The 27401-nt window shown below is 39.7% G+C and overlaps 21 non-coding genes across 21 annotated transcripts; 10 read left to right on the forward strand and 11 right to left on the reverse strand.

The window, feature by feature from the left end:
- Window positions 1–231: 231 nt before the first annotated feature.
- LOC137409184 (5S ribosomal RNA) lies at window positions 232–350 on the reverse strand. Its single transcript, XR_010980422.1, has one exon. It is a non-coding gene; the product is annotated as a 5S ribosomal RNA (ribosomal RNA).
- A 134-nt stretch (window positions 351–484) lies between these two features.
- On the forward strand, window positions 485–603 carry LOC137409646 (5S ribosomal RNA). Its single transcript, XR_010980856.1, has one exon. It is a non-coding gene; the product is annotated as a 5S ribosomal RNA (ribosomal RNA).
- Window positions 604–2746: 2143 nt separating this feature from the next.
- LOC137409078 (5S ribosomal RNA) lies at window positions 2747–2865 on the reverse strand. Its single transcript, XR_010980323.1, has one exon. It is a non-coding gene; the product is annotated as a 5S ribosomal RNA (ribosomal RNA).
- A 134-nt stretch (window positions 2866–2999) lies between these two features.
- On the forward strand, window positions 3000–3118 carry LOC137409191 (5S ribosomal RNA). The gene has a single exon (XR_010980428.1). It is a non-coding gene; the product is annotated as a 5S ribosomal RNA (ribosomal RNA).
- A 2142-nt stretch (window positions 3119–5260) lies between these two features.
- On the reverse strand, window positions 5261–5379 carry LOC137409283 (5S ribosomal RNA). Its single transcript, XR_010980511.1, has one exon. It is a non-coding gene; the product is annotated as a 5S ribosomal RNA (ribosomal RNA).
- A 2218-nt stretch (window positions 5380–7597) lies between these two features.
- On the reverse strand, window positions 7598–7716 carry LOC137409285 (5S ribosomal RNA). Its single transcript, XR_010980513.1, has one exon. It is a non-coding gene; the product is annotated as a 5S ribosomal RNA (ribosomal RNA).
- A 134-nt stretch (window positions 7717–7850) lies between these two features.
- LOC137409188 (5S ribosomal RNA) lies at window positions 7851–7969 on the forward strand. Its single transcript, XR_010980426.1, has one exon. It is a non-coding gene; the product is annotated as a 5S ribosomal RNA (ribosomal RNA).
- A 2147-nt stretch (window positions 7970–10116) lies between these two features.
- Window positions 10117–10235, reverse strand: LOC137409195 (5S ribosomal RNA). Its single transcript, XR_010980432.1, has one exon. It is a non-coding gene; the product is annotated as a 5S ribosomal RNA (ribosomal RNA).
- Window positions 10236–10369: 134 nt separating this feature from the next.
- On the forward strand, window positions 10370–10488 carry LOC137409647 (5S ribosomal RNA). The gene has a single exon (XR_010980857.1). It is a non-coding gene; the product is annotated as a 5S ribosomal RNA (ribosomal RNA).
- A 2141-nt stretch (window positions 10489–12629) lies between these two features.
- LOC137409187 (5S ribosomal RNA) lies at window positions 12630–12748 on the reverse strand. Its single transcript, XR_010980425.1, has one exon. It is a non-coding gene; the product is annotated as a 5S ribosomal RNA (ribosomal RNA).
- Window positions 12749–12882: 134 nt separating this feature from the next.
- LOC137409649 (5S ribosomal RNA) lies at window positions 12883–13001 on the forward strand. Its single transcript, XR_010980859.1, has one exon. It is a non-coding gene; the product is annotated as a 5S ribosomal RNA (ribosomal RNA).
- A 2036-nt stretch (window positions 13002–15037) lies between these two features.
- On the reverse strand, window positions 15038–15156 carry LOC137409286 (5S ribosomal RNA). The gene has a single exon (XR_010980514.1). It is a non-coding gene; the product is annotated as a 5S ribosomal RNA (ribosomal RNA).
- Window positions 15157–15290: 134 nt separating this feature from the next.
- Window positions 15291–15409, forward strand: LOC137409650 (5S ribosomal RNA). The gene has a single exon (XR_010980860.1). It is a non-coding gene; the product is annotated as a 5S ribosomal RNA (ribosomal RNA).
- A 2147-nt stretch (window positions 15410–17556) lies between these two features.
- LOC137409287 (5S ribosomal RNA) lies at window positions 17557–17675 on the reverse strand. The gene has a single exon (XR_010980515.1). It is a non-coding gene; the product is annotated as a 5S ribosomal RNA (ribosomal RNA).
- A 134-nt stretch (window positions 17676–17809) lies between these two features.
- On the forward strand, window positions 17810–17928 carry LOC137409651 (5S ribosomal RNA). The gene has a single exon (XR_010980861.1). It is a non-coding gene; the product is annotated as a 5S ribosomal RNA (ribosomal RNA).
- Window positions 17929–20076: 2148 nt separating this feature from the next.
- On the reverse strand, window positions 20077–20195 carry LOC137409288 (5S ribosomal RNA). The gene has a single exon (XR_010980516.1). It is a non-coding gene; the product is annotated as a 5S ribosomal RNA (ribosomal RNA).
- A 134-nt stretch (window positions 20196–20329) lies between these two features.
- On the forward strand, window positions 20330–20448 carry LOC137409652 (5S ribosomal RNA). The gene has a single exon (XR_010980862.1). It is a non-coding gene; the product is annotated as a 5S ribosomal RNA (ribosomal RNA).
- Window positions 20449–22596: 2148 nt separating this feature from the next.
- Window positions 22597–22715, reverse strand: LOC137409289 (5S ribosomal RNA). Its single transcript, XR_010980517.1, has one exon. It is a non-coding gene; the product is annotated as a 5S ribosomal RNA (ribosomal RNA).
- Window positions 22716–22849: 134 nt separating this feature from the next.
- Window positions 22850–22968, forward strand: LOC137409653 (5S ribosomal RNA). The gene has a single exon (XR_010980863.1). It is a non-coding gene; the product is annotated as a 5S ribosomal RNA (ribosomal RNA).
- A 2036-nt stretch (window positions 22969–25004) lies between these two features.
- Window positions 25005–25123, reverse strand: LOC137409290 (5S ribosomal RNA). Its single transcript, XR_010980518.1, has one exon. It is a non-coding gene; the product is annotated as a 5S ribosomal RNA (ribosomal RNA).
- Window positions 25124–25257: 134 nt separating this feature from the next.
- On the forward strand, window positions 25258–25376 carry LOC137409654 (5S ribosomal RNA). The gene has a single exon (XR_010980864.1). It is a non-coding gene; the product is annotated as a 5S ribosomal RNA (ribosomal RNA).
- Window positions 25377–27401: the final 2025 nt, after the last annotated feature.

Genomic DNA, 27401 nt, shown 5'->3' on the forward strand with positions numbered 1-27401 from the left:
GAGATAGAGCGAATTGAGAGACTTTTAAATGGAAATGATTTTTTGTTTTAAATCAAGAGATAGAGCGAATTAAAAGACTTTTAAATGGAAATGATTTTTTATTTTACATCAAGAGATAGAGCGAATTAAAAGACTTTCAAGCGGAAATGATTTTTTATTCTATATCAAGAGATAGAGTGAATTAAAGAAGCTTGAAAATTCTAAATTAGTATAATTTTGATAAAAACTAAAGGTCTACAGCACCCGGTATTCCCAGGCGGTCACCCATCCAAGTACTAACCGGGCTCGACGTTGCTTAGCTTGAGTGATCGGACGAGAACTGGCGTTTTCAACGTGATATGGCCGTAGACATTTAGTAAGCTTCAACAGACGCTAATGAGAAACATGGCAATAATCAGCGAACGCCCATTGGACAATATAGTCACGGCTTGGTGAGCATTATTATAACTCTGCGTTAATAGCGTGTCTCGAAGAGCGCATCAGTGTCTACGGCCATATCACGTTGAAAACGCCAGTTCTCGTCCGATCACTGAAGCTAAGCAACGTCGAGCCCGGTTAGTACTTGGATGGGTGACCGCCTGGGAATACCGGGTGCTGTAGACTTTTTATTTATTTTTACATCTTGCTATCTTCATCGCGATCTTCGCGCTATCTTCATCTACATGTACATGTACATGTACTTGTTCATGTACTACGTATGCGTTATATATATATACATATACTATGTACTATGTACTATGTACTACGTACGTGTAGTGTGTAACAGTATATATAACTTTGCTGCTGCATTTCCGCGTCAAAACCCTTCTGGCAAGCGTGATCAATTAAAGCGCGACACTTTTTGTAGTCGAAGGATGTACTCTACTCGTGTATAACGAAAACTGTTGCAGCGTCCGATCTCAACATAAAAATAACATATTCTCACTTTTAATCCGAAGAAATCTCTTTTAAAGGAAGTTTGTTACTTTTTCTCGACATAAAGTGACGCGCTATCGTAGATCTTATTAGTTTACCGGCTATCTAATGTCTACGCGTGTAAAGACAGGTGAGTAGTAAGCGCCGTTCTTTGGCTTGTTCTTCTCATCTACGAGTTTGAAAGAAAACAGCCCTACATAGAAAGCTTTTACTTACGCGAACAGGTGTGTTAAAAAGATGTTCACGTCGAACCAAATAAAGCGATGCTTTAGAAATGGTGTAATAGCCTCCAAACGAGTACGCTCGCGTTCGACCGCCGCGCGAGTAGCTTCAACTCCTAACGAAACAATCGTAGTACGTCTACTATATACACGTGTAAATTAGGATTCGTTTGCTCTCTCAACATCTGAAAGAGCGGTTAATCGCGCTGCAACGAAACATTCATGCGTACCATGTAAACTAGGATTCGTTCGCTCTCTCAATATTTGAAAGAGCGGTCAATCGCGCTGCCGGTTATTCGTCCAGCTCGCTCATTAGCTATGAAAAGCTATCGAGTTACTTCGAACGCATAGCTTAAAACTTTGCCATTGCGTAACGAATATTCCCGGCTCAAACGAATCGTTGAAATTGTGCAAATTAGGAGTCGTGTGTACTCTCATACTTCGACGGCGTGGTTGTTCGCGCTCGATAATATTCGACTCGTTCACTCATTGGCTAAACGCATAGCGTTCAAGATCTCGCCGATTCGTACGAAGGTTGCAGGCTCGTTACCGCCGCTTCACGCGCTTTAGATTATTTCGTCAGCATTTTGAAAACTACGGTAAATATTTTCCTTTTAAATAATTATAATTGCGTGAAAATGACCTTACGCGAAAGTAGGCTTTTCGCTAGAGATATTTCCGCAAAGATAAAAACTGATGGAGCAACCTTAGCTACGCGCTGGCCCGCGCTCATCACCGAACTTAGTTGCCGTCGTAACGTAGATTCCACGTTCCGGTTTGTAATTCGTTTCGAAACTTTTTGACACAATTTACCTTTTAGACTTTTACGCATCCGCGAGTACGGTTTTGTTTCATCACGATCGAAGACGATCGCTCGAGTTTACATTACGAGAATGCGTATTTTGCGGCGAAAGGCCGAGTCGAGTTTCGTTTAGTTATTTATTTTAGCTTTTAGGTAAACTCGTAACGCCGACATACGAGTTGCGCAATTAAAAGGAAATCTCAACGCGAGTTTCTTGAGCTATTACGCCGCGCAAAATGAAAACGAATCGAAATTATATCCTCTTTAAAATACACGGGTAGCAGCGGCGCATGGCTGGTGAAGATGAGGAGATTGAAGCTAGCCGGATAGCATCAAGTACTAATAATATTCGTATTATCCAGTTTCGGCTAAAACTTTTGAATGGAAATGATTTTTTATTTTATATCAAAAGATAGAGCGAATTAAAAGACTTTTAAATGGAAATGATTTTTTATTTTATATCAAAAGATAGAGCGAATTAAAAGACTTTTAAATGGAAATGATTTTTTATTTTATATCAAGAGATAGAGCGAATTAAGAGACTTTTAAATGGAAATGATTTTTTGTTTTAAATCAAGAGATAGAGCGAATTAAAAGACTTTTAAATGGAAATGATTTTTTATTTTACATCAAGAGATAGAGCGAATTAAAAGACTTTCAAGCGGAAATGATTTTTTATTTTACATCAAGAGATAGAGCGAATTAAAAGACTTTCAAGCGGAAATGATATTTTATTCTATATCAAGAGATAGAGTGAATTAAAGAAGCTTGAAAATTCTAAATTAGTATAATTTTGATAAAAACTAAAGGTCTACAGCACCCGGTATTCCCAGGCGGTCACCCATCCAAGTACTAACCGGGCTCGACGTTGCTTAGCTTCAGTGATCGGACGAGAACTGGCGTTTTCAACGTGATATAGCCGTAGACATTTAGTAAGCTTCAACAGACGCTAATGAGAAACGTGGCAATAATCAGCGAACGCCCATTGGACAATATAGTCACGGCTTGGTGAGCATTATTATAACTCTGCGTTAATAGCGTGTCTCGAAGAGCGCATCAGTGTCTACGGCCATATCACGTTAAAAACGCCAGTTCTCGTCCGATCACTGAAGCTAAGCAACGTCGAGCCCGGTTAGTACTTGAATGGGTGACCGCCTGGGAATACCGGGTGCTGTAGACTTTTTATTTATTTTTACATCTTGCTATCTTCATCGCGATCTTCGCGCTATCTTCATCTACATGTACATCTACATGTACATGTACATGTTCATGTACTATGTATGTGTTATATATATATACATATACTATGTACTATGTACTACGTACGTGTAGTGTGTAACAGTATATATAACTTTGCTGCTGCATTTCCGCGTCAAAACCCTTCTGGCAAGCGTGATCAATTACAGCGCGACACTTTTTGTAGTCGAAGGATGTACTCTACTCGTGTATAACGAAAACTGTTGCAGCGTCCGATCTCAACATAAAAATAACATATTCTCACTTTTAATCCGAAGAAATCTCTTTTAAAGGAAGTTTGTTACTTTTTCTCGACATAAAGTGACGCGCTATCGTAGATCTTATTAGTTTACCGGCTATCTAATGTCTACGCGTGTAAAGACAGGTGAGTAGTAAGCGCCGTTCTTTGGCTTGTTCTTCTCATCTACGAGTTCGAAAGAAAACAGCCCTACATAGAAAACTTTTACTTACGCGAACAGGTGTGTTAAAAAGATGTTCACGTCGAACCAAATAAAGCGATGCTTTAGAAATGGTGTAATAGCCTCCAAACGAGTACGCTCGCGTTCGACCGCCGCGCGAGTAGCTTCAACTCCTAACGAAACAATCGTAGTACGTCTACTATATACACGTGTAAATTAGGATTCGTTTGCTCTCTCAACATCTGAAAGAGCGGTTAATCGCGCTGCAACGAAACATTCATGCGTACCATGTAAACTAGGATTCGTTCGCTCTCTCAATATTTGAAAGAGCGGTCAATCGCGCTGCCGGTTATTCGTCCAGCTCGCTCATTAGCTATGAAAAGCTATCGAGTTACTTCGAACGCATAGCTTAAAACTTTGCCATTGCGTAACGAATATTCCCGGCTCAAACGAATCGTTGATATTGTGCAAATTAGGAGTCGTGTGTACTCTCATACTTCGACGGCGTGGTTGTTCGCGCTCGATAATATTCGACTCGTTCACTCATTGGCTAAACGCATAGCGTTCAAGATCTCGCCGATTCGTACGAAGGTTGCAGGCTCGTTACCGCCGCTTCACGCGCTTTAGATTATTTCGTCAGCATTTTGAAAACTACGGTAAATATTTTCCTTTTAAATAATTATAATTGCGTGGAAATGACCTTACGCGAAAGTAGGCTTTTCGCTAGAGATATTTCCGCAAAGATAAAAACTGATGGAGCAACCTTAGCTACGCGCTGGCCCGCGCTCATCACCGAACTTAGTTGCCGTCGTAACGTAGATTCCACGTTTCGGTTTGTAATTCGTTTCGAAACTTTTTGACACAATTTACCTTTTAGACTTTTACGCATCCGCGAGTACGGTTTTGTTTCATCACGACCGAAGACGATCGCTCGAGTTTACATTACGAGAATGCGTATTTTGCGGCGAAAGGCCGAGTCGAGTTTCGTTTAGTTATTTATTTTAGCTTTTAGGTAAACTCGTAACACCGACATACGAGTTGCGCAATTAAAAGGAAATCTTAACGCGAGTTTCTTGAGCTATTACGCCGCGCAAAATGAAAACGAATCGAAATTATATCCTCTTTAAAATACACGGGTAGCAGCGGCGCATGGCTGGTGAAGATGAGGAGATTGAAGCTAGCCGGATAGCATCAAGTACTAATAATATTCGTATTATCCAGTTTCGGCTAAAACTTTTGAATGGAAATGATTTTTTATTTTATATCAAAAGATAGAGCGAATTAAAAGACTTTTAAATGGAAATGATTTTTTATTTTATATCAAAAGATAGAGCGAATTAAAAGACTTTTAAATGGAAATGATTTTTTATTTTATATCAAGAGATAGAGCGAATTAAGAGACTTTTAAATGGAAATGATTTTTTGTTTTAAATCAAGAGATAGAGCGAATTAAAAGACTTTTAAATGGAAATGATTTTTTATTTTACATCAAGAGATAGAGCGAATTAAAAGACTTTCAAGCGGAAATGATTTTTTATTTTACATCAAGAGATAGAGCGAATTAAAAGACTTTCAAGCGGAAATGATATTTTATTCTATATCAAGAGATAGAGTGAATTAAAGAAGCTTGAAAATTCTAAATTAGTATAATTTTGATAAAAACTAAAGGTCTACAGCACCCGGTATTCCCAGGCGGTCACCCATCCAAGTACTAACCGGGCTCGACGTTGCTTAGCTTCAGTGATCGGACGAGAACTGGCGTTTTCAACGTGATATGGCCGTAGACATTTAGTAAGCTTCAACAGACGCTAATGAGAAACGTGGCAATAATCAGCGAACGCCCATTAGACAATATAGTCACGGCTTGGTGAGCATTATTATAACTCTGCGTTAATAGCGTGTCTCGAAGAGCGCATCAGTGTCTACGGCCATATCACGTTGAAAACGCCAGTTCTTGTCCGATCGCTGAAGCTAAGCAACGTCGAGACCGGTTAGTACTTGGATATATAACGCATACGAAGTACATGTTCATGTACATGTTCATGTACATGAACATGTACTACGTATGCGTTATATATATATATACATATACTATGTACTATGTACTATGTACTACGTACGTGTAGTGTGTAACAGTATATATAACTTTGCTGCTGCATTTCCGCGTCAAAACCCTTCTGGCAAGCGTGATCAATTAAAGCGCGACACTTTTTGTAGTCGAAGGATGTACTCTACTCGTGTATAACGAAAACTGTTGCAGCGTCCGATCTCAACATAAAAATAACATATTCTCACTTTTAATCCGAAGAAATCTCTTTTAAAGGAAGTTTGTTACTTTTTCTCGACATAAAGTGACGCGCTATCGTAGATCTTATTAGTTTACCGGCTATCTAATGTCTACGCGTGTAAAGACAGGTGAGTAGTAAGCGCCGTTCTTTGGCTTGTTCTTCTCATCTACGAGTTCGAAAGAAAACAGCCCTACATAGAATGCTTTTACTTACGCGAACAGGTGTGTTAAAAAGATGTTCACGTCGAACCAAATAAAGCGATGCTTTAGAAATGGTGTAATAGCCTCCAAACGAGTACGCTCGCGTTCGACCGCCGCGCGAGTAGCTTCAACTCCTAACGAAACAATCGTAGTACGTCTACTATATACACGTGTAAATTAGGATTCGTTTGCTCTCTCAACATCTGAAAGAGCGGTTAATCGCGCTGCAACGAAACATTCATGCGTACCATGTAAACTAGGATTCGTTCGCTCTCTCAATATTTGAAAGAGCGGTCAATCGCGCTGCCGGTTATTCGTCCAGCTCGCTCATTAGCTATGAAAAGCTATCGAGTTACTTCGAACGCATAGCTTAAAACTTTGCCATTGCGTAACGAATATTCCCGGCTCAAACGAATCGTTGATATTGTGCAAATTAGGAGTCGTGTGTACTCTCATACTTCGACGGCGTGGTTGTTCGCGCTCGATAATATTCGACTCGTTCACTCATTGGCTAAACGCATAGCGTTCAAGATCTCGCCGATTCGTACGAAGGTTGCAGGCTCGTTACCGCCGCTTCACGCGCTTTAGATTATTTCGTCAGCATTTTGAAAACTACGGTAAATATTTTCCTTTTAAATAATTATAATTGCGTGGAAATGACCTTACGCGAAAGTAGGCTTTTCGCTAGAGATAGTTCCGCAAAGATAAAAACTGATGGAGCAACCTTAGCTACGCGCTGGCCCGCGCTCATCACCGAACTTAGTTGCCGTCGTAACGTAGATTCCACGTTTCGGTTTGTAATTCGTTTCGAAACTTTTTGACACAATTTACCTTTTAGACTTTTACGCATCCGCGAGTACGGTTTTGTTTCATCACGACCGAAGACGATCGCTCGAGTTTACATTACGAGAATGCGTATTTTGCGGCGAAAGGCCGAGTCGAGTTTCGTTTAGTTATTTATTTTAGCTTTTAGGTAAACTCGTAACGCCGACATACGAGTTGCGCAATTAAAAGGAAATCTTAACGCAAGTTTCTTGAGCTATTACGCCGCGCAAAATGAAAACGAATCGAAATTATATCCTCTTTAAAATACTCGGGTAGCAGCGGCGCATGGCTGGTGAAGATGAGGAGATTGAAGCTAGCCGGATAGCATCAAGTACTAATAATATTCATATTATCCAGTTTCGGCTAAAACCTTTGAATGGAAATGATTTTTTATTTTATATCAAAAGATAGAGCGAATTAAAAGACTTTTAAATGGAAATGATTTTTTATTTTATATCAAAAGATAGAGCGAATTAAAAGACTTTTAAATGGAAATGATTTTTTATTTTATATCAAGAGATAGAGCGAATTAAAAGACTTTCAAGCGGAAATGATTTTTTATTTTACATCAAGAGATAGAGCGAATTAAAAGACTTTCAAGCGGAAATGATTTTTTATTCTATATCAAGAGATAGAGTGAATTAAAGAAGCTTGAAAATTCTAAATTAGTATAATTTTGATAAAAACTAAAGGTCTACAGCACCCGGTATTCCCAGGCGGTCACCCATCCAAGTACTAACCGGGCTCGACGTTGCTTAGCTTCAGTGATCGGACGAGAACTGGCGTTTTCAACGTGATATGGCCGTAGACACTGATGCGCTCTTTGAGACACGCTATTAACGCAGAGTTATAATAATGCTCACCAAGCCGTGACTATATTGTCCAATGGGCGTTCGCTGATTATTGCCACGTTTCTCATTAGCGTCTGTTGAAGCTTACTAAATGTCTACGGCCATATCACGTTGAAAACGCCAGTTCTCGTCCGATCACTCAAGCTAAGCAACGTCGAGCCCGGTTAGTACTTGGATGGGTGACCGCCTGGGAATACCGGGTGCTGTAGACTTTTTATTTATTTTTACATCTTGCTATCTTCATCGCGATCTTCGCGCTATCTTCATCTACATGTACATGTACATGTACATGTACATGTTCATGTACTACGTATGCGTTATGTATATACATATACTATGTACTATGTACTATGTACTACGTACGTGTAGTGTGTAACAGTATATATAACTTTGCTGCTGCATTTCCGCGTCAAAACCCTTCTGGCAAGCGTGATCAATTAAAGCGCGACACTTTTTGTAGTCGAAGGATGTACTCTACTCGTGTATAACGAAAACTGTTGCAGCGTCCGATCTCAACATAAAAATAACATATTCTCACTTTTAATCCAAAGAAATCTCTTTTAAAGGAAGTTTGTTACTTTTTTTCGACATAAAGTGACGCGCTATCGTAGATCTTATTAGTTTACCGTCTTTCTAATGTCTACGCGTGTAAAGACAGGTGAGTAGTAAGCGCCGTTCTTTGGCTTGTTCTTCTCATCTACGAGTTCGAAAGAAAACAGCCCTACATAGAAAGCTTTTACTTACGCGAACAGGTGTGTTAAAAAGATGTTCACGTCGAACCAAATAAAGCGATGCTTTAGAAATGGTGTAATAGCCTCCAAACGAGTACGCTCGCGTTCGACCGCCGCGCGAGTAGCTTCAACTCCTAACGAAACAATCGTAGTACGTCTACTATATACACGTGTAAATTAGGATTCGTTTGCTCTCTTAACATCTGAAAGAGCGGTTAATCGCGCTGCAACGAAACATTCATGCGTACCATGTAAACTAGGATTCGTTCGCTCTCTCAATATTTGAAAGAGCGGTCAATCGCGCTGCCGGTTATTCGTCCAGCTCGCTCATTAGCTATAAAAAGCTATCGAGTTACTTCGAACGCATAGCTTAAAACTTTGCCATTGCGTAACGAATATTCCCGGCTCAAACGAATCGTTGATATTGTGCAAACTAGGAGTCGTATGTACTCTCATACTTCGACGGCGTGGTTGTTCGCGCTCGATAATATTCGACTCGTTCACTCATTGGCTAAACGCATAGCGTTCAAGATCTCGCCGATTCGTACGAAGGTTGCAGGCTCGTTACCGCCGCTTCACGCGCTTTAGATTATTTCGTCAGCATTTTGAAAACTACGGTAAATATTTTCCTTTTAAATAATTATAATTGCGTGGAAATGACCTTACGCGAAAGTAGGTTTTTCGCTAGAGATATTTCCGCAAAGATAAAAACTGATGGAGCAACCTTAGCTACGCGCTGGCCCGCGCTCATCACCGAACTTAGTTGCCGTCGTAACGTCGATTCCACGTTTCGGTTTGTAATTCGTTTCGAAACTTATTGACACAATTTACCTTTTAGACTTTTACGCATCCGCGAGTACGGTTTTGTTTCATCACGACCGAAGACGATCGCTCGAGTTTACATTACGAGAATGCGTATTTTGCGGCGAAAGGCCGAGTCGAGTTTCGTTTAGTTATTTATTTTAGCTTTTAGGTAAACTCGTAACGCCGACATACGAGTTGCGCAATTAAAAGGAAATCTTAACGCGAGTTTCTTGAGCTATTACGCCGCGCAAAATGAAAACGAATCGAAATTATATCCTCTTTAAAATACACGGGTAGCAGCGGCGCATGGCTGGTGAAGATGAGGAGATTGAAGCTAGCCGGATAGCATCAAGTACTAATAATATTCATATTATCCAGTTTCGGCTAAAACCTTTGAATGGAAATGATTTTTTATTTTATATCAAAAGATAGAGCGAATTAAAAGACTTTTAAATGGAAATGATTTTTTATTTTATATCAAAAGATAGAGCGAATTAAAAGACTTTTAAATGGAAATGATTTTTTATTTTATATCAAAAGATAGAGCGAATTAAGAGACTTTTAAATGGAAATGATTTTTTGTTTTAAATCAAGAGATAGAGCGAATTAAAAGACTTTTAAATGGAAATGATTTTTTATTTTACATCAAGAGATAGAGCGAATTAAAAGACTTTCAAGCGGAAATGATTTTTTATTTTACATCAAGAGATAGAGCGAATTAAAAGACTTTCAAGCGGAAATGATTTTTTATTCTATATCAAGAGATAGAGTGAATTAAAGAAGCTTGAAAATTCTAAATTAGTATAATTTTGATAAAAACTAAAGGACTACAGCACCCGGTATTCCCAGGCGGTCACCCATCCAAGTACTAACCGGGCTCGACGTTGCTTAGCTTCAGTGATCGGACGAGAACTGGCGTTTTCAACGTGATATGGCCTTAGACATTTAGTAAGCTTCAACAGACGCTAATGAGAAACGTGGCAATAATCAGCGAACGCCCATTGGACAATATAGTCACGGCTTGGTGAGCATTATTATAACTCTGCGTTAATAGCGTGTCTCGAAGAGCGCATCAGTGTCTACGGCCATATCACGTTGAAAACGCCAGTTCTCGTCCGATCACTGAAGCTAAGCAACGTCGAGCCCGGTTAGTACTTGGATGGGTGACCGCCTGGGAATACCGGGTGCTGTAGACTTTTTATTTATTTTTACATCTTGCTATCTTCATCGCGATCTTCGCGCTATCTTCATCTACATGTACATGTACATGTACATGTTCATGTACTACGTATGCGTTATATATATACATATACTATGTACTATGTACTATGTACTACGTACGTGTAGTGTGTAACAGTATATATAACTTTGCTGCTGCATTTCCGCGTCAAAACCCTTCTGGCAAGCGTGATCAATTAAAGCGCGACACTTTTTGTAGTCGAAGGATGTACTCTACTCGTGTATAACGAAAACTGTTGCAGCGTCCGATCTCAACATAAAAATAACATATTCTCACTTTTAATCCAAAGAAATCTCTTTTAAAGGAAGTTTGTTACTTTTTTTCGACATAAAGTGACGCGCTATCGTAGATCTTATTAGTTTACCGTCTATCTAATGTCTACGCGTGTAAAGACAGGTGAGTAGTAAGCGCCGTTCTTTGGCTTGTTGTTCTCATCTACGAGTTCGAAAGAAAACAGCCCTACATAGAAAGCTTTTACTTACGCGAACAGGTGTGTTAAAAAGATGTTCACGTCGAACCAAATAAAGCGATGCTTTAGAAATGGTGTAATAGCCTCCAAACGAGTACGCTCGCGTTCGACCGCCGCGCGAGTAGCTTCAACTCCTAACGAAACAATCGTAGTACGTCTACTATATACACGTGTAAAATAGGATTCGTTTGCTCTCTTAACATCTGAAAGAGCGGTTAATCGCGCTGCAACGAAACATTCATGCGTACCATGTAAACTAGGATTCGTTCGCTCTCTCAATATTTGAAAGAGCGGTCAATCGCGCTGCCGGTTATTCGTCCAGCTCGCTCATTAGCTATGAAAAGCTATCGAGTTACTTCGAACGCATAGCTTAAAACTTTGCCATTGCGTAACGAATATTCCCGGCTCAAACGAATCGTTGATATTGTGCAAACTAGGAGTCGTATGTACTCTCATACTTCGACGGCGTGGTTGTTCGCGCTCGATAATATTCGACTCGTTCACTCATTGGCTAAACGCATAGCGTTCAAGATCTCGCCGATTCGTACGAAGGTTGCAGGCTCGTTACCGCCGCTTCACGCGCTTTAGATTATTTCGTCAGCATTTTGAAAACTACGGTAAATATTTTCCTTTTAAATAATTATAATTGCGTGGAAATGACCTTACGCGAAAGTAGGTTTTTCGCTAGAGATATTTCCGCAAAGATAAAAACTGATGGAGCAACCTTAGCTACGCGCTGGCCCGCGCTCATCACCGAACTTAGTTGCCGTCGTAACGTCGATTCCACGTTTCGGTTTGTAATTCGTTTCGAAACTTTTTGACACAATTTACCTTTTAGACTTTTACGCATCCGCGAGTACGGTTTTGTTTCATCACGACCGAAGACGATCGCTCGAGTTTACATTACGAGAATGCGTATTTTGCGGCGAAAGGCCGAGTCGAGTTTCGTTTAGTTATTTATTTTAGCTTTTAGGTAAACTCGTAACGCCGACATACGAGTTGCGCAATTAAAAGGAAATCTTAACGCGAGTTTCTTGAGCTATTACGCCGCGCAAAATGAAAACGAATCGAAATTATATCCTCTTTAAAATACACGGGTAGCAGCGGCGCATGGCTGGTGAAGATGAGGAGATTGAAGCTAGCCGGATAGCATCAAGTACTAATAATATTCATATTATCCAGTTTCGGCTAAAACCTTTGAATGGAAATGATTTTTTATTTTATATCAAAAGATAGAGCGAATTAAAAGACTTTTAAATGGAAATGATTTTTTATTTTATATCAAAAGATAGAGCGAATTAAAAGACTTTTAAATGGAAATGATTTTTTATTTTATATCAAGAGATAGAGCGAATTAAGAGACTTTTAAATGGAAATGATTTTTTGTTTTAAATCAAGAGATAGAGCGAATTAAAAGACTTTTAAATGGAAATGATTTTTTATTTTACATCAAGAGATAGAGCGAATTAAAAGACTTTCAAGCGGAAATGATTTTTTATTTTACATCAAGAGATAGAGCGAATTAAAAGACTTTCAAGCGGAAATGATTTTTTATTCTATATCAAGAGATAGAGTGAATTAAAGAAGCTTGAAAATTCTAAATTAGTATAATTTTGATAAAAACTAAAGGTCTACAGCACCCGGTATTCCCAGGCGGTCACCCATCCAAGTACTAACCGGGCTCGACGTTGCTTAGCTTCAGTGATCGGACGAGAACTGGCGTTTTCAACGTGATATGGCCTTAGACATTTAGTAAGCTTCAACAGACGCTAATGAGAAACGTGGCAATAATCAGCGAACGCCCATTGGACAATATAGTCACGGCTTGGTGAGCATTATTATAACTCTGCGTTAATAGCGTGTCTCGAAGAGCGCATCAGTGTCTACGGCCATATCACGTTGAAAACGCCAGTTCTCGTCCGATCACTGAAGCTAAGCAACGTCGAGCCCGGTTAGTACTTGGATGGGTGACCGCCTGGGAATACCGGGTGCTGTAGACTTTTTATTTATTTTTACATCTTGCTATCTTCATCGCGATCTTCGCGCTATCTTCATCTACATGTACATGTACATGTACATGTTCATGTACATGAACATGTACTACGTATGCGTTATATATATATACATATACTATGTACTATGTACTACGTACGTGTAGTGTGTAACAGTATATATAACTTTGCTGCTGCATTTCCGCGTCAAAACCCTTCTGGCAAGCGTGATCAATTAAAGCGCGACACTTTTTGTAGTCGAAGGATGTACTCTACTCGTGTATAACGAAAACTGTTGCAGCGTCCGATCTCAACATAAAAATAACATATTCTCACTTTTAATCCGAAGAAATCTCTTTTAAAGGAAGTTTGTTACTTTTTCTCGACATAAAGTGACGCGCTATCGTAGATCTTATTAGTTTACCGGCTATCTAATGTCTACGCGTGTAAAGACAGGTGAGTAGTAAGCGCCGTTCTTTGGCTTGTTCTTCTCATCTACGAGTTCGAAAGAAAACAGCCCTACATAGAATGCTTTTACTTACGCGAACAGGTGTGTTAAAAAGATGTTCACGTCGAACCAAATAAAGCGATGCTTTAGAAATGGTGTAATAGCCTCCAAACGAGTACGCTCGCGTTCGACCGCCGCGCGAGTAGCTTCAACTCCTAACGAAACAATCGTAGTACGTCTACTATATACACGTGTAAATTAGGATTCGTTTGCTCTCTCAACATCTGAAAGAGCGGTTAATCGCGCTGCAACGAAACATTCATGCGTACCATGTAAACTAGGATTCGTTCGCTCTCTCAATATTTGAAAGAGCGGTCAATCGCGCTGCCGGTTATTCGTCCAGCTCGCTCATTAGCTATGAAAAGCTATCGAGTTACTTCGAACGCATAGCTTAAAACTTTGCCATTGCGTAACGAATATTCCCGGCTCAAACGAATCGTTGATATTGTGCAAATTAGGAGTCGTGTGTACTCTCATACTTCGACGGCGTGGTTGTTCGCGCTCGATAATATTCGACTCGTTCACTCATTGGCTAAACGCATAGCGTTCAAGATCTCGCCGATTCGTACGAAGGTTGCAGGCTCGTTACCGCCGCTTCACGCGCTTTAGATTATTTCGTCAGCATTTTGAAAACTACGGTAAATATTTTCCTTTTAAATAATTATAATTGCGTGGAAATGACCTTACGCGAAAGTAGGCTTTTCGCTAGAGATAGTTCCGCAAAGATAAAAACTGATGGAGCAACCTTAGCTACGCGCTGGCCCGCGCTCATCACCGAACTTAGTTGCCGTCGTAACGTAGATTCCACGTTTCGGTTTGTAATTCGTTTCGAAACTTTTTGACACAATTTACCTTTTAGACTTTTACGCATCCGCGAGTACGGTTTTGTTTCATCACGACCGAAGACGATCGCTCGAGTTTACATTACGAGAATGCGTATTTTGCGGCGAAAGGCCGAGTCGAGTTTCGTTTAGTTATTTATTTTAGCTTTTAGGTAAACTCGTAACGCCGACATACGAGTTGCGCAATTAAAAGGAAATCTTAACGCAAGTTTCTTGAGCTATTACGCCGCGCAAAATGAAAACGAATCGAAATTATATCCTCTTTAAAATACTCGGGTAGCAGCGGCGCATGGCTGGTGAAGATGAGGAGATTGAAGCTAGCCGGATAGCATCAAGTACTAATAATATTCATATTATCCAGTTTCGGCTAAAACCTTTGAATGGAAATGATTTTTTATTTTATATCAAAAGATAGAGCGAATTAAAAGACTTTTAAATGGAAATGATTTTTTATTTTATATCAAAAGATAGAGCGAATTAAAAGACTTTTAAATGGAAATGATTTTTTATTTTATATCAAGAGATTGAGCGAATTAAAAGACTTTCAAGCGGAAATGATTTTTTATTTTACATCAAGAGATAGAGCGAATTAAAAGACTTTCAAGCGGAAATGATTTTTTATTCTATATCAAGAGATAGAGTGAATTAAAGAAGCTTGAAAATTCTAAATTAGTATAATTTTGATAAAAACTAAAGGTCTACAGCACCCGGTATTCCCAGGCGGTCACCCATCCAAGTACTAACCGGGCTCGACGTTGCTTAGCTTCAGTGATCGGACGAGAACTGGCGTTTTCAACGTGATATGGCCGTAGACACTGATGCGCTCTTTGAGACACGCTATTAACGCAGAGTTATAATAATGCTCACCAAGCCGTGACTATATTGTCCAATGGGCGTTCGCTGATTATTGCCACGTTTCTCATTAGCGTCTGTTGAAGCTTACTAAATGTCTACGGCCATATCACGTTGAAAACGCCAGTTCTCGTCCGATCACTGAAGCTAAGCAACGTCGAGCCCGGTTAGTACTTGGATGGGTGACCGCCTGGGAATACCGGGTGCTGTAGACTTTTTATTTATTTTTACATCTTGCTATCTTCATCGCGATCTTCGCGCTATCTTCATCTACATGTACATGTACATGTACATGTACATGTTCATGTACTACGTATGCGTTATATATATACATATACTATGTACTATGTACTATGTACTACGTACGTGTAGTGTGTAACAGTATATATAACTTTGCTGCTGCATTTCCGCGTCAAAACCCTTCTGGCAAGCGTGATCAATTAAAGCGCGACACTTTTTGTAGTCGAAGGATGTACTCTACTCGTGTATAACGAAAACTGTTGCAGCGTCCGATCTCAACATAAAAATAACATATTCTCACTTTTAATCCAAAGAAATCTCTTTTAAAGGAAGTTTGTTACTTTTTTTCGACATAAAGTGACGCGCTATCGTAGATCTTATTAGTTTACCGTCTTTCTAATGTCTACGCGTGTAAAGACAGGTGAGTAGTAAGCGCCGTTCTTTGGCTTGTTCTTCTCATCTACGAGTTCGAAAGAAAACAGCCCTACATAGAAAGCTTTTACTTACGCGAACAGGTGTGTTAAAAAGATGTTCACGTCGAACCAAATAAAGCGATGCTTTAGAAATGGTGTAATAGCCTCCAAACGAGTACGCTCGCGTTCGACCGCCGCGCGAGTAGCTTCAACTCCTAACGAAACAATCGTAGTACGTCTACTATATACACGTGTAAATTAGGATTCGTTTGCTCTCTTAACATCTGAAAGAGCGGTTAATCGCGCTGCAACGAAACATTCATGCGTACCATGTAAACTAGGATTCGTTCGCTCTCTCAATATTTGAAAGAGCGGTCAATCGCGCTGCCGGTTATTCGTCCAGCTCGCTCATTAGCTATAAAAAGCTATCGAGTTACTTCGAACGCATAGCTTAAAACTTTGCCATTGCGTAACGAATATTCCCGGCTCAAACGAATCGTTGATATTGTGCAAACTAGGAGTCGTATGTACTCTCATACTTCGACGGCGTGGTTGTTCGCGCTCGATAATATTCGACTCGTTCACTCATTGGCTAAACGCATAGCGTTCAAGATCTCGCCGATTCGTACGAAGGTTGCAGGCTCGTTACCGCCGCTTCACGCGCTTTAGATTATTTCGTCAGCATTTTGAAAACTACGGTAAATATTTTCCTTTTAAATAATTATAATTGCGTGGAAATGACCTTACGCGAAAGTAGGTTTTTCGCTAGAGATATTTCCGCAAAGATAAAAACTGATGGAGCAACCTTAGCTACGCGCTGGCCCGCGCTCATCACCGAACTTAGTTGCCGTCGTAACGTCGATTCCACGTTTCGGTTTGTAATTCGTTTCGAAACTTATTGACACAATTTACCTTTTAGACTTTTACGCATCCGCGAGTACGGTTTTGTTTCATCACGACCGAAGACGATCGCTCGAGTTTACATTACGAGAATGCGTATTTTGCGGCGAAAGGCCGAGTCGAGTTTCGTTTAGTTATTTATTTTAGCTTTTAGGTAAACTCGTAACGCCGACATACGAGTTGCGCAATTAAAAGGAAATCTTAACGCGAGTTTCTTGAGCTATTACGCCGCGCAAAATGAAAACGAATCGAAATTATATCCTCTTTAAAATACACGGGTAGCAGCGGCGCATGGCTGGTGAAGATGAGGAGATTGAAGCTAGCCGGATAGCATCAAGTACTAATAATATTCATATTATCCAGTTTCGGCTAAAACCTTTGAATGGAAATGATTTTTTATTTTATATCAAAAGATAGAGCGAATTAAAAGACTTTTAAATGGAAATGATTTTTTATTTTATATCAAAAGATAGAGCGAATTAAAAGACTTTTAAATGGAAATGATTTTTTATTTTATATCAAAAGATAGAGCGAATTAAGAGACTTTTAAATGGAAATGATTTTTTGTTTTAAATCAAGAGATAGAGCGAATTAAAAGACTTTTAAATGGAAATGATTTTTTATTTTACATCAAGAGATAGAGCGAATTAAAAGACTTTCAAGCGGAAATGATTTTTTATTTTACATCAAGAGATAGAGCGAATTAAAAGACTTTCAAGCGGAAATGATTTTTTATTCTATATCAAGAGATAGAGTGAATTAAAGAAGCTTGAAAATTCTAAATTAGTATAATTTTGATAAAAACTAAAGGTCTACAGCACCCGGTATTCCCAGGCGGTCACCCATCCAAGTACTAACCGGGCTCGACGTTGCTTAGCTTCAGTGATCGGACGAGAACTGGCGTTTTCAACGTGATATGGCCGTAGACATTTAGTAAGCTTCAACAGACGCTAATGAGAAACGTGGCAATAATCAGCGAACGCCCATTGGACAATATAGTCACGGCTTGGTGAGCATTATTATAACTCTGCGTTAATAGCGTGTCTCGAAGAGCGCATCAGTGTCTACGGCCATATCACGTTGAAAACGCCAGTTCTCGTCCGATCACTGAAGCTAAGCAACGTCGAGCCCGGTTAGTACTTGGATGGGTGACCGCCTGGGAATACCGGGTGCTGTAGACTTTTTATTTATTTTTACATCTTGCTATCTTCATCGCGATCTTCGCGCTATCTTCATCTACATGTACATGTACATGTACATGTTCATGTACATGAACATGTACTACGTATGCGTTATATATATATACATATACTATGTACTATGTACTACGTACGTGTAGTGTGTAACAGTATATATAACTTTGCTGCTGCATTTCCGCGTCAAAACCCTTCTGGCAAGCGTGATCAATTAAAGCGCGACACTTTTTGTAGTCGAAGGATGTACTCTACTCGTGTATAACGAAAACTGTTGCAGCGTCCGATCTCAACATAAAAATAACATATTCTCACTTTTAATCCGAAGAAATCTCTTTTAAAGGAAGTTTGTTACTTTTTCTCGACATAAAGTGACGCGCTATCGTAGATCTTATTAGTTTACCGGCTATCTAATGTCTACGCGTGTAAAGACAGGTGAGTAGTAAGCGCCGTTCTTTGGCTTGTTCTTCTCATCTACGAGTTCGAAAGAAAACAGCCCTACATAGAATGCTTTTACTTACGCGAACAGGTGTGTTAAAAAGATGTTCACGTCGAACCAAATAAAGCGATGCTTTAGAAATGGTGTAATAGCCTCCAAACGAGTACGCTCGCGTTCGACCGCCGCGCGAGTAGCTTCAACTCCTAACGAAACAATCGTAGTACGTCTACTATATACACGTGTAAATTAGGGTTCGTTTGCTCTCTCAACATCTGAAAGAGCGGTTAATCGCGCTGCAACGAAACATTCATGCGTACCATGTAAACTAGGATTCGTTCGCTCTCTCAATATTTGAAAGAGCGGTCAATCGCGCTGCCGGTTATTCGTCCAGCTCGCTCATTAGCTATAAAAAGCTATCGAGTTACTTCGAACGCATAGCTTAAAACTTTGCCATTGCGTAACGAATATTCCCGGCTCAAACGAATCGTTGATATTGTGCAAATTAGGAGTCGTGTGTACTCTCATACTTCGACGGCGTGGTTGTTCGCGCTCGATAATATTCGACTCGTTCACTCATTGGCTAAACGCATAGCGTTCAAGATCTCGCCGATTCGTACGAAGGTTGCAGGCTCGTTACCGCCGCTTCACGCGCTTTAGATTATTTCGTCAGCATTTTGAAAACTACGGTAAATATTTTCCTTTTAAATAATTAGAATTGCGTGGAAATGACCTTACGCGAAAGTAGGCTTTTCGCTAGAGATAGTTCCGCAAAGATAAAAACTGATGGAGCAACCTTAGCTACGCGCTGGCCCGCGCTCATCACCGAACTTAGTTGCCGTCGTAACGTAGATTCCACGTTTCGGTTTGTAATTCGTTTCGAAACTTTTTGACACAATTTACCTTTTAGACTTTTACGCATCCGCGAGTACGGTTTTGTTTCATCACGACCGAAGACGATCGCTCGAGTTTACATTACGAGAATGCGTATTTTGCGGCGAAAGGCCGAGTCGAGTTTCGTTTAGTTATTTATTTTAGCTTTTAGGTAAACTCGTAACGCCGACATACGAGTTGCGCAATTAAAAGGAAATCTTAACGCGAGTTTCTTGAGCTATTACGCCGCGCAAAATGAAAACGAATCGAAATTATATCCTCTTTAAAATACACGGGTAGCAGCGGCGCATGGCTGGTGAAGATGAGGAGATTGAAGCTAGCCGGATAGCATCAAGTACTAATAATATTCATATTATCCAGTTTCGGCTAAAACCTTTGAATGGAAATGATTTTTTATTTTATATCAAAAGATAGAGCGAATTAAAAGACTTTTAAATGGAAATGATTTTTTATTTTATATCAAAAGATAGAGCGAATTAAAAGACTTTTAAATGGAAATGATTTTTTATTTTATATCAAGAGATAGAGCGAATTAAGAGACTTTTAAATGGAAATGATTTTTTGTTTTAAATCAAGAGATAGAGCGAATTAAAAGACTTTTAAATGGAAATGATTTTTTATTTTACATCAAGAGATAGAGCGAATTAAAAGACTTTCAAGCGGAAATGATTTTTTATTTTACATCAAGAGATAGAGCGAATTAAAAGACTTTCAAGCGGAAATGATTTTTTATTCTATATCAAGAGATAGAGTGAATTAAAGAAGCTTGAAAATTCTAAATTAGTATAATTTTGATAAAAACTAAAGGTCTACAGCACCCGGTATTCCCAGGCGGTCACCCATCCAAGTACTAACCGGGCTCGACGTTGCTTAGCTTCAGTGATCGGACGAGAACTGGCGTTTTCAACGTGATATGGCCGTAGACATTTAGTAAGCTTCAACAGACGCTAATGAGAAACGTGGCAATAATCAGCGAACGCCCATTGGACAATATAGTCACGGCTTGGTGAGCATTATTATAACTCTGCGTTAATAGCGTGTCTCGAAGAGCGCATCAGTGTCTACGGCCATATCACGTTGAAAACGCCAGTTCTCGTCCGATCACTGAAGCTAAGCAACGTCGAGCCCGGTTAGTACTTGGATGGGTGACCGCCTGGGAATACCGGGTGCTGTAGACTTTTTATTTATTTTTACATCTTGCTATCTTCATCGCGATCTTCGCGCTATCTTCATCTACATGTACATGTACATGTACATGTTCATGTACATGAACATGTACTACGTATGCGTTATATATATATACATATACTATGTACTATGTACTACGTACGTGTAGTGTGTAACAGTATATATAACTTTGCTGCTGCATTTCCGCGTCAAAACCCTTCTGGCAAGCGTGATCAATTAAAGCGCGACACTTTTTGTAGTCGAAGGATGTACTCTACTCGTGTATAACGAAAACTGTTGCAGCGTCCGATCTCAACATAAAAATAACATATTCTCACTTTTAATCCGAAGAAATCTCTTTTAAAGGAAGTTTGTTACTTTTTCTCGACATAAAGTGACGCGCTATCGTAGATCTTATTAGTTTACCGGCTATCTAATGTCTACGCGTGTAAAGACAGGTGAGTAGTAAGCGCCGTTCTTTGGCTTGTTCTTCTCATCTACGAGTTCGAAAGAAAACAGCCCTACATAGAATGCTTTTACTTACGCGAACAGGTGTGTTAAAAAGATGTTCACGTCGAACCAAATAAAGCGATGCTTTAGAAATGGTGTAATAGCCTCCAAACGAGTACGCTCGCGTTCGACCGCCGCGCGAGTAGCTTCAACTCCTAACGAAACAATCGTAGTACGTCTACTATATACACGTGTAAATTAGGGTTCGTTTGCTCTCTCAACATCTGAAAGAGCGGTTAATCGCGCTGCAACGAAACATTCATGCGTACCATGTAAACTAGGATTCGTTCGCTCTCTCAATATTTGAAAGAGCGGTCAATCGCGCTGCCGGTTATTCGTCCAGCTCGCTCATTAGCTATAAAAAGCTATCGAGTTACTTCGAACGCATAGCTTAAAACTTTGCCATTGCGTAACGAATATTCCCGGCTCAAACGAATCGTTGATATTGTGCAAATTAGGAGTCGTGTGTACTCTCATACTTCGACGGCGTGGTTGTTCGCGCTCGATAATATTCGACTCGTTCACTCATTGGCTAAACGCATAGCGTTCAAGATCTCGCCGATTCGTACGAAGGTTGCAGGCTCGTTACCGCCGCTTCACGCGCTTTAGATTATTTCGTCAGCATTTTGAAAACTACGGTAAATATTTTCCTTTTAAATAATTATAATTGCGTGGAAATGACCTTACGCGAAAGTAGGCTTTTCGCTAGAGATAGTTCCGCAAAGATAAAAACTGATGGAGCAACCTTAGCTACGCGCTGGCCCGCGCTCATCACCGAACTTAGTTGCCGTCGTAACGTAGATTCCACGTTTCGGTTTGTAATTCGTTTCGAAACTTTTTGACACAATTTACCTTTTAGACTTTTACGCATCCGCGAGTACGGTTTTGTTTCATCACGACCGAAGACGATCGCTCGAGTTTACATTACGAGAATGCGTATTTTGCGGCGAAAGGCCGAGTCGAGTTTCGTTTAGTTATTTATTTTAGCTTTTAGGTAAACTCGTAACGCCGACATACGAGTTGCGCAATTAAAAGGAAATCTTAACGCGAGTTTCTTGAGCTATTACGCCGCGCAAAATGAAAACGAATCGAAATTATATCCTCTTTAAAATACACGGGTAGCAGCGGCGCATGGCTGGTGAAGATGAGGAGATTGAAGCTAGCCGGATAGCATCAAGTACTAATAATATTCATATTATCCAGTTTCGGCTAAAACCTTTGAATGGAAATGATTTTTTATTTTATATCAAAAGATAGAGCGAATTAAAAGACTTTTAAATGGAAATGATTTTTTATTTTATATCAAAAGATAGAGCGAATTAAAAGACTTTTAAATGGAAATGATTTTTTATTTTATATCAAGAGATAGAGCGAATTAAGAGACTTTTAAATGGAAATGATTTTTTGTTTTAAATCAAGAGATAGAGCGAATTAAAAGACTTTTAAATGGAAATGATTTTTTATTTTACATCAAGAGATAGAGCGAATTAAAAGACTTTCAAGCGGAAATGATTTTTTATTTTACATCAAGAGATAGAGCGAATTAAAAGACTTTCAAGCGGAAATGATTTTTTATTCTATATCAAGAGATAGAGTGAATTAAAGAAGCTTGAAAATTCTAAATTAGTATAATTTTGATAAAAACTAAAGGTCTACAGCACCCGGTATTCCCAGGCGGTCACCCATCCAAGTACTAACCGGGCTCGACGTTGCTTAGCTTCAGTGATCGGACGAGAACTGGCGTTTTCAACGTGATATGGCCGTAGACATTTAGTAAGCTTCAACAGACGCTAATGAGAAACGTGGCAATAATCAGCGAACGCCCATTGGACAATATAGTCACGGCTTGGTGAGCATTATTATAACTCTGCGTTAATAGCGTGTCTCGAAGAGCGCATCAGTGTCTACGGCCATATCACGTTGAAAACGCCAGTTCTCGTCCGATCACTGAAGCTAAGCAACGTCGAGCCCGGTTAGTACTTGGATGGGTGACCGCCTGGGAATACCGGGTGCTGTAGACTTTTTATTTATTTTTACATCTTGCTATCTTCATCGCGATCTTCGCGCTATCTTCATCTACATGTACATGTACATGTACATGTTCATGTACATGAACATGTACTACGTATGCGTTATATATATATACATATACTATGTACTATGTACTACGTACGTGTAGTGTGTAACAGTATATATAACTTTGCTGCTGCATTTCCGCGTCAAAACCCTTCTGGCAAGCGTGATCAATTAAAGCGCGACACTTTTTGTAGTCGAAGGATGTACTCTACTCGTGTATAACGAAAACTGTTGCAGCGTCCGATCTCAACATAAAAATAACATATTCTCACTTTTAATCCGAAGAAATCTCTTTTAAAGGAAGTTTGTTACTTTTTCTCGACATAAAGTGACGCGCTATCGTAGATCTTATTAGTTTACCGGCTATCTAATGTCTACGCGTGTAAAGACAGGTGAGTAGTAAGCGCCGTTCTTTGGCTTGTTCTTCTCATCTACGAGTTCGAAAGAAAACAGCCCTACATAGAATGCTTTTACTTACGCGAACAGGTGTGTTAAAAAGATGTTCACGTCGAACCAAATAAAGCGATGCTTTAGAAATGGTGTAATAGCCTCCAAACGAGTACGCTCGCGTTCGACCGCCGCGCGAGTAGCTTCAACTCCTAACGAAACAATCGTAGTACGTCTACTATATACACGTGTAAATTAGGATTCGTTTGCTCTCTCAACATCTGAAAGAGCGGTTAATCGCGCTGCAACGAAACATTCATGCGTACCATGTAAACTAGGATTCGTTCGCTCTCTCAATATTTGAAAGAGCGGTCAATCGCGCTGCCGGTTATTCGTCCAGCTCGCTCATTAGCTATAAAAAGCTATCGAGTTACTTCGAACGCATAGCTTAAAACTTTGCCATTGCGTAACGAATATTCCCGGCTCAAACGAATCGTTGATATTGTGCAAATTAGGAGTCGTGTGTACTCTCATACTTCGACGGCGTGGTTGTTCGCGCTCGATAATATTCGACTCGTTCACTCATTGGCTAAACGCATAGCGTTCAAGATCTCGCCGATTCGTACGAAGGTTGCAGGCTCGTTACCGCCGCTTCACGCGCTTTAGATTATTTCGTCAGCATTTTGAAAACTACGGTAAATATTTTCCTTTTAAATAATTATAATTGCGTGGAAATGACCTTACGCGAAAGTAGGCTTTTCGCTAGAGATAGTTCCGCAAAGATAAAAACTGATGGAGCAACCTTAGCTACGCGCTGGCCCGCGCTCATCACCGAACTTAGTTGCCGTCGTAACGTAGATTCCACGTTTCGGTTTGTAATTCGTTTCGAAACTTTTTGACACAATTTACCTTTTAGACTTTTACGCATCCGCGAGTACGGTTTTGTTTCATCACGACCGAAGACGATCGCTCGAGTTTACATTACGAGAATGCGTATTTTGCGGCGAAAGGCCGAGTCGAGTTTCGTTTAGTTATTTATTTTAGCTTTTAGGTAAACTCGTAACGCCGACATGCGAGTTGCGCAATTAAAAGGAAATCTTAACGCAAGTTTCTTGAGCTATTACGCCGCGCAAAATGAAAACGAATCGAAATTATATCCTCTTTAAAATACTCGGGTAGCAGCGGCGCATGGCTGGTGAAGATGAGGAGATTGAAGCTAGCCGGATAGCATCAAGTACTAATAATATTCATATTATCCAGTTTCGGCTAAAACCTTTGAATGGAAATGATTTTTTATTTTATATCAAAAGATAGAGCGAATTAAAAGACTTTTAAATGGAAATGATTTTTTATTTTATATCAAAAGATAGAGCGAATTAAAAGACTTTTAAATGGAAATGATTTTTTATTTTATATCAAGAGATAGAGCGAATTAAAAGACTTTCAAGCGGAAATGATTTTTTATTTTACATCAAGAGATAGAGCGAATTAAAAGACTTTCAAGCGGAAATGATTTTTTATTCTATATCAAGAGATAGAGTGAATTAAAGAAGCTTGAAAATTCTAAATTAGTATAATTTTGATAAAAACTAAAGGTCTACAGCACCCGGTATTCCCAGGCGGTCACCCATCCAAGTACTAACCGGGCTCGACGTTGCTTAGCTTCAGTGATCGGACGAGAACTGGCGTTTTCAACGTGATATGGCCGTAGACACTGATGCGCTCTTCGAGACACGCTATTAACGCAGAGTTATAATAATGCTCACCAAGCCGTGACTATATTGTCCAATGGGCGTTCGCTGATTATTGCCACGTTTCTCATTAGCGTCTGTTGAAGCTTACTAAATGTCTACGGCCATATCACGTTGAAAACGCCAGTTCTCGTCCGATCACTGAAGCTAAGCAACGTCGAGCCCGGTTAGTACTTGGATGGGTGACCGCCTGGGAATACCGGGTGCTGTAGACTTTTTATTTATTTTTACATCTTGCTATCTTCATCGCGATCTTCGCGCTATCTTCATCTACATGTACATGTACATGTACATGTACATGTTCATGTACTACGTATGCGTTATATATATACATATACTATGTACTATGTACTATGTACTATGTACTACGTACGTGTAGTGTGTAACAGTATATATAACTTTGCTGCTGCATTTCCGCGTCAAAACCCTTCTGGCAAGCGTGATCAATTAAAGCGCGACACTTTTTGTAGTCGAAGGATGTACTCTACTCGTGTATAACGAAAACTGTTGCAGCGTCCGATCTCAACATAAAAATAACATATTCTCACTTTTAATCCGAAGAAATCTCTTTTAAAGGAAGTTTGTTACTTTTTCTCGACATAAAGTGACGCGCTATCGTAGATCTTATTAGTTTACCGGCTATCTAATGTCTACGCGTGTAAAGACAGGTGAGTAGAAAGCGCCGTTTTTTGGCTTGTTCTTCTCATCTACGAGTTCGAAAGAAAACAGCCCTACATAGAAAGCTTTTACTTACGCGAACAGGTGTGTTAAAAAGATGTTCACGTCGAACCAAATAAAGCGATGCTTTAGAAATGGTGTAATAGCCTCCAAACGAGTACGCTCGCGTTCGACCGCCGCGCGAGTAGCTTCAACTCCTAACGAAACAATCGCAGTACGTCTACTATATACACGTGTAAATTAGGATTCGTTTGCTCTCTTAACATCTGAAAGAGCGGTTAATCGCGCTGCAACGAAACATTCATGCGTACCATGTAAACTAGGATTCGTTCGCTCTCTCAATATTTGAAAGAGCGGTCAATCGCGCTGCCGGTTATTCGTCCAGCTCGCTCATTAGCTATGAAAAGCTATCGAGTTACTTCGAACGCATAGCTTAAAACTTTGCCATTGCGTAACGAATATTCCCGGCTCAAACGAATCGTTGATATTGTGCAAATTAGGAGTCGTGTGTACTCTCATACTTCGACGGCGTGGTTGTTCGCGCTCGATAATATTCGACTCGTTCACTCATTGGCTAAACGCATAGCGTTCAAGATCTCGCCGATTCGTACGAAGGTTGCAGGCTCGTTACCGCCGCTTCACGCGCTTTAGATTATTTCGTCAGCATTTTGAAAACTACGGTAAATATTTTCCTTTTAATTATATAATTATAATCGCGTGGAAATGACCTTACGCGAAAGTAGGCTTTTTGCTAGAGATAATTCCGCAAAGATAAAAACTGATGGAGCAACCTTAGCTACGCGCTGGCCCGCGCTCATCACCGAACTTAGTTGCCGTCGTAACGTCGATTCCACGTTTCGGTTTGTAATTCGTTTCGAAACTTTTTGACACAATTTACCTTTTAGACTTTTACGCATCCGCGAGTACGGTTTTGTTTCATCACGACCGAAGACGATCGCTCGAGTTTACATTACGAGAATGCGTATTTTGCGGCGAAAGGCCGAGTCGAGTGTCGTTTAGTTATTTATTTTAGCTTTTAGGTAAACTCGTAACGCCGACATACGAGTTGCGCAATTAAAAGGAAATCTTAACGCGAGTTTCTTGAGCTATTACGCCGCGCAAAATGAAAACGAATCGAAATTATATCCTCTTTAAAATACACGGGTAGCAGCGGCGCATGGCTGGTGAAGATGAGGAGATTGAAGCTAGCCGGATAGCATCAAGTACTAATAATATTCATATTATCCAGTTTCGGCTAAAACCTTTGAATGGAAATGATTTTTTATTTTATATCAAAAGATAGAGCGAATTAAAAGACTTTTAAATGGAAATGATTTTTTATTTTATATCAAAAGATAGAGCGAATTAAAAGACTTTTAAATGGAAATGATTTTTTATTTTATATCAAGAGATAGAGCGAATTAAGAGACTTTTAAATGGAAATGATTTTTTGTTTTAAATCAAGAGATAGAGCGAATTAAAAGACTTTTAAATGGAAATGATTTTTTATTTTACATCAAGAGATAGAGCGAATTAAAAGACTTTCAAGCGGAAATGATTTT

The sequence above is a fragment of the Watersipora subatra genome, chromosome 11 (genome assembly GCF_963576615.1).
Source record: "Watersipora subatra chromosome 11, tzWatSuba1.1, whole genome shotgun sequence".
NCBI lineage: Eukaryota > Metazoa > Bryozoa > Gymnolaemata > Cheilostomatida > Watersiporidae > Watersipora > Watersipora subatra.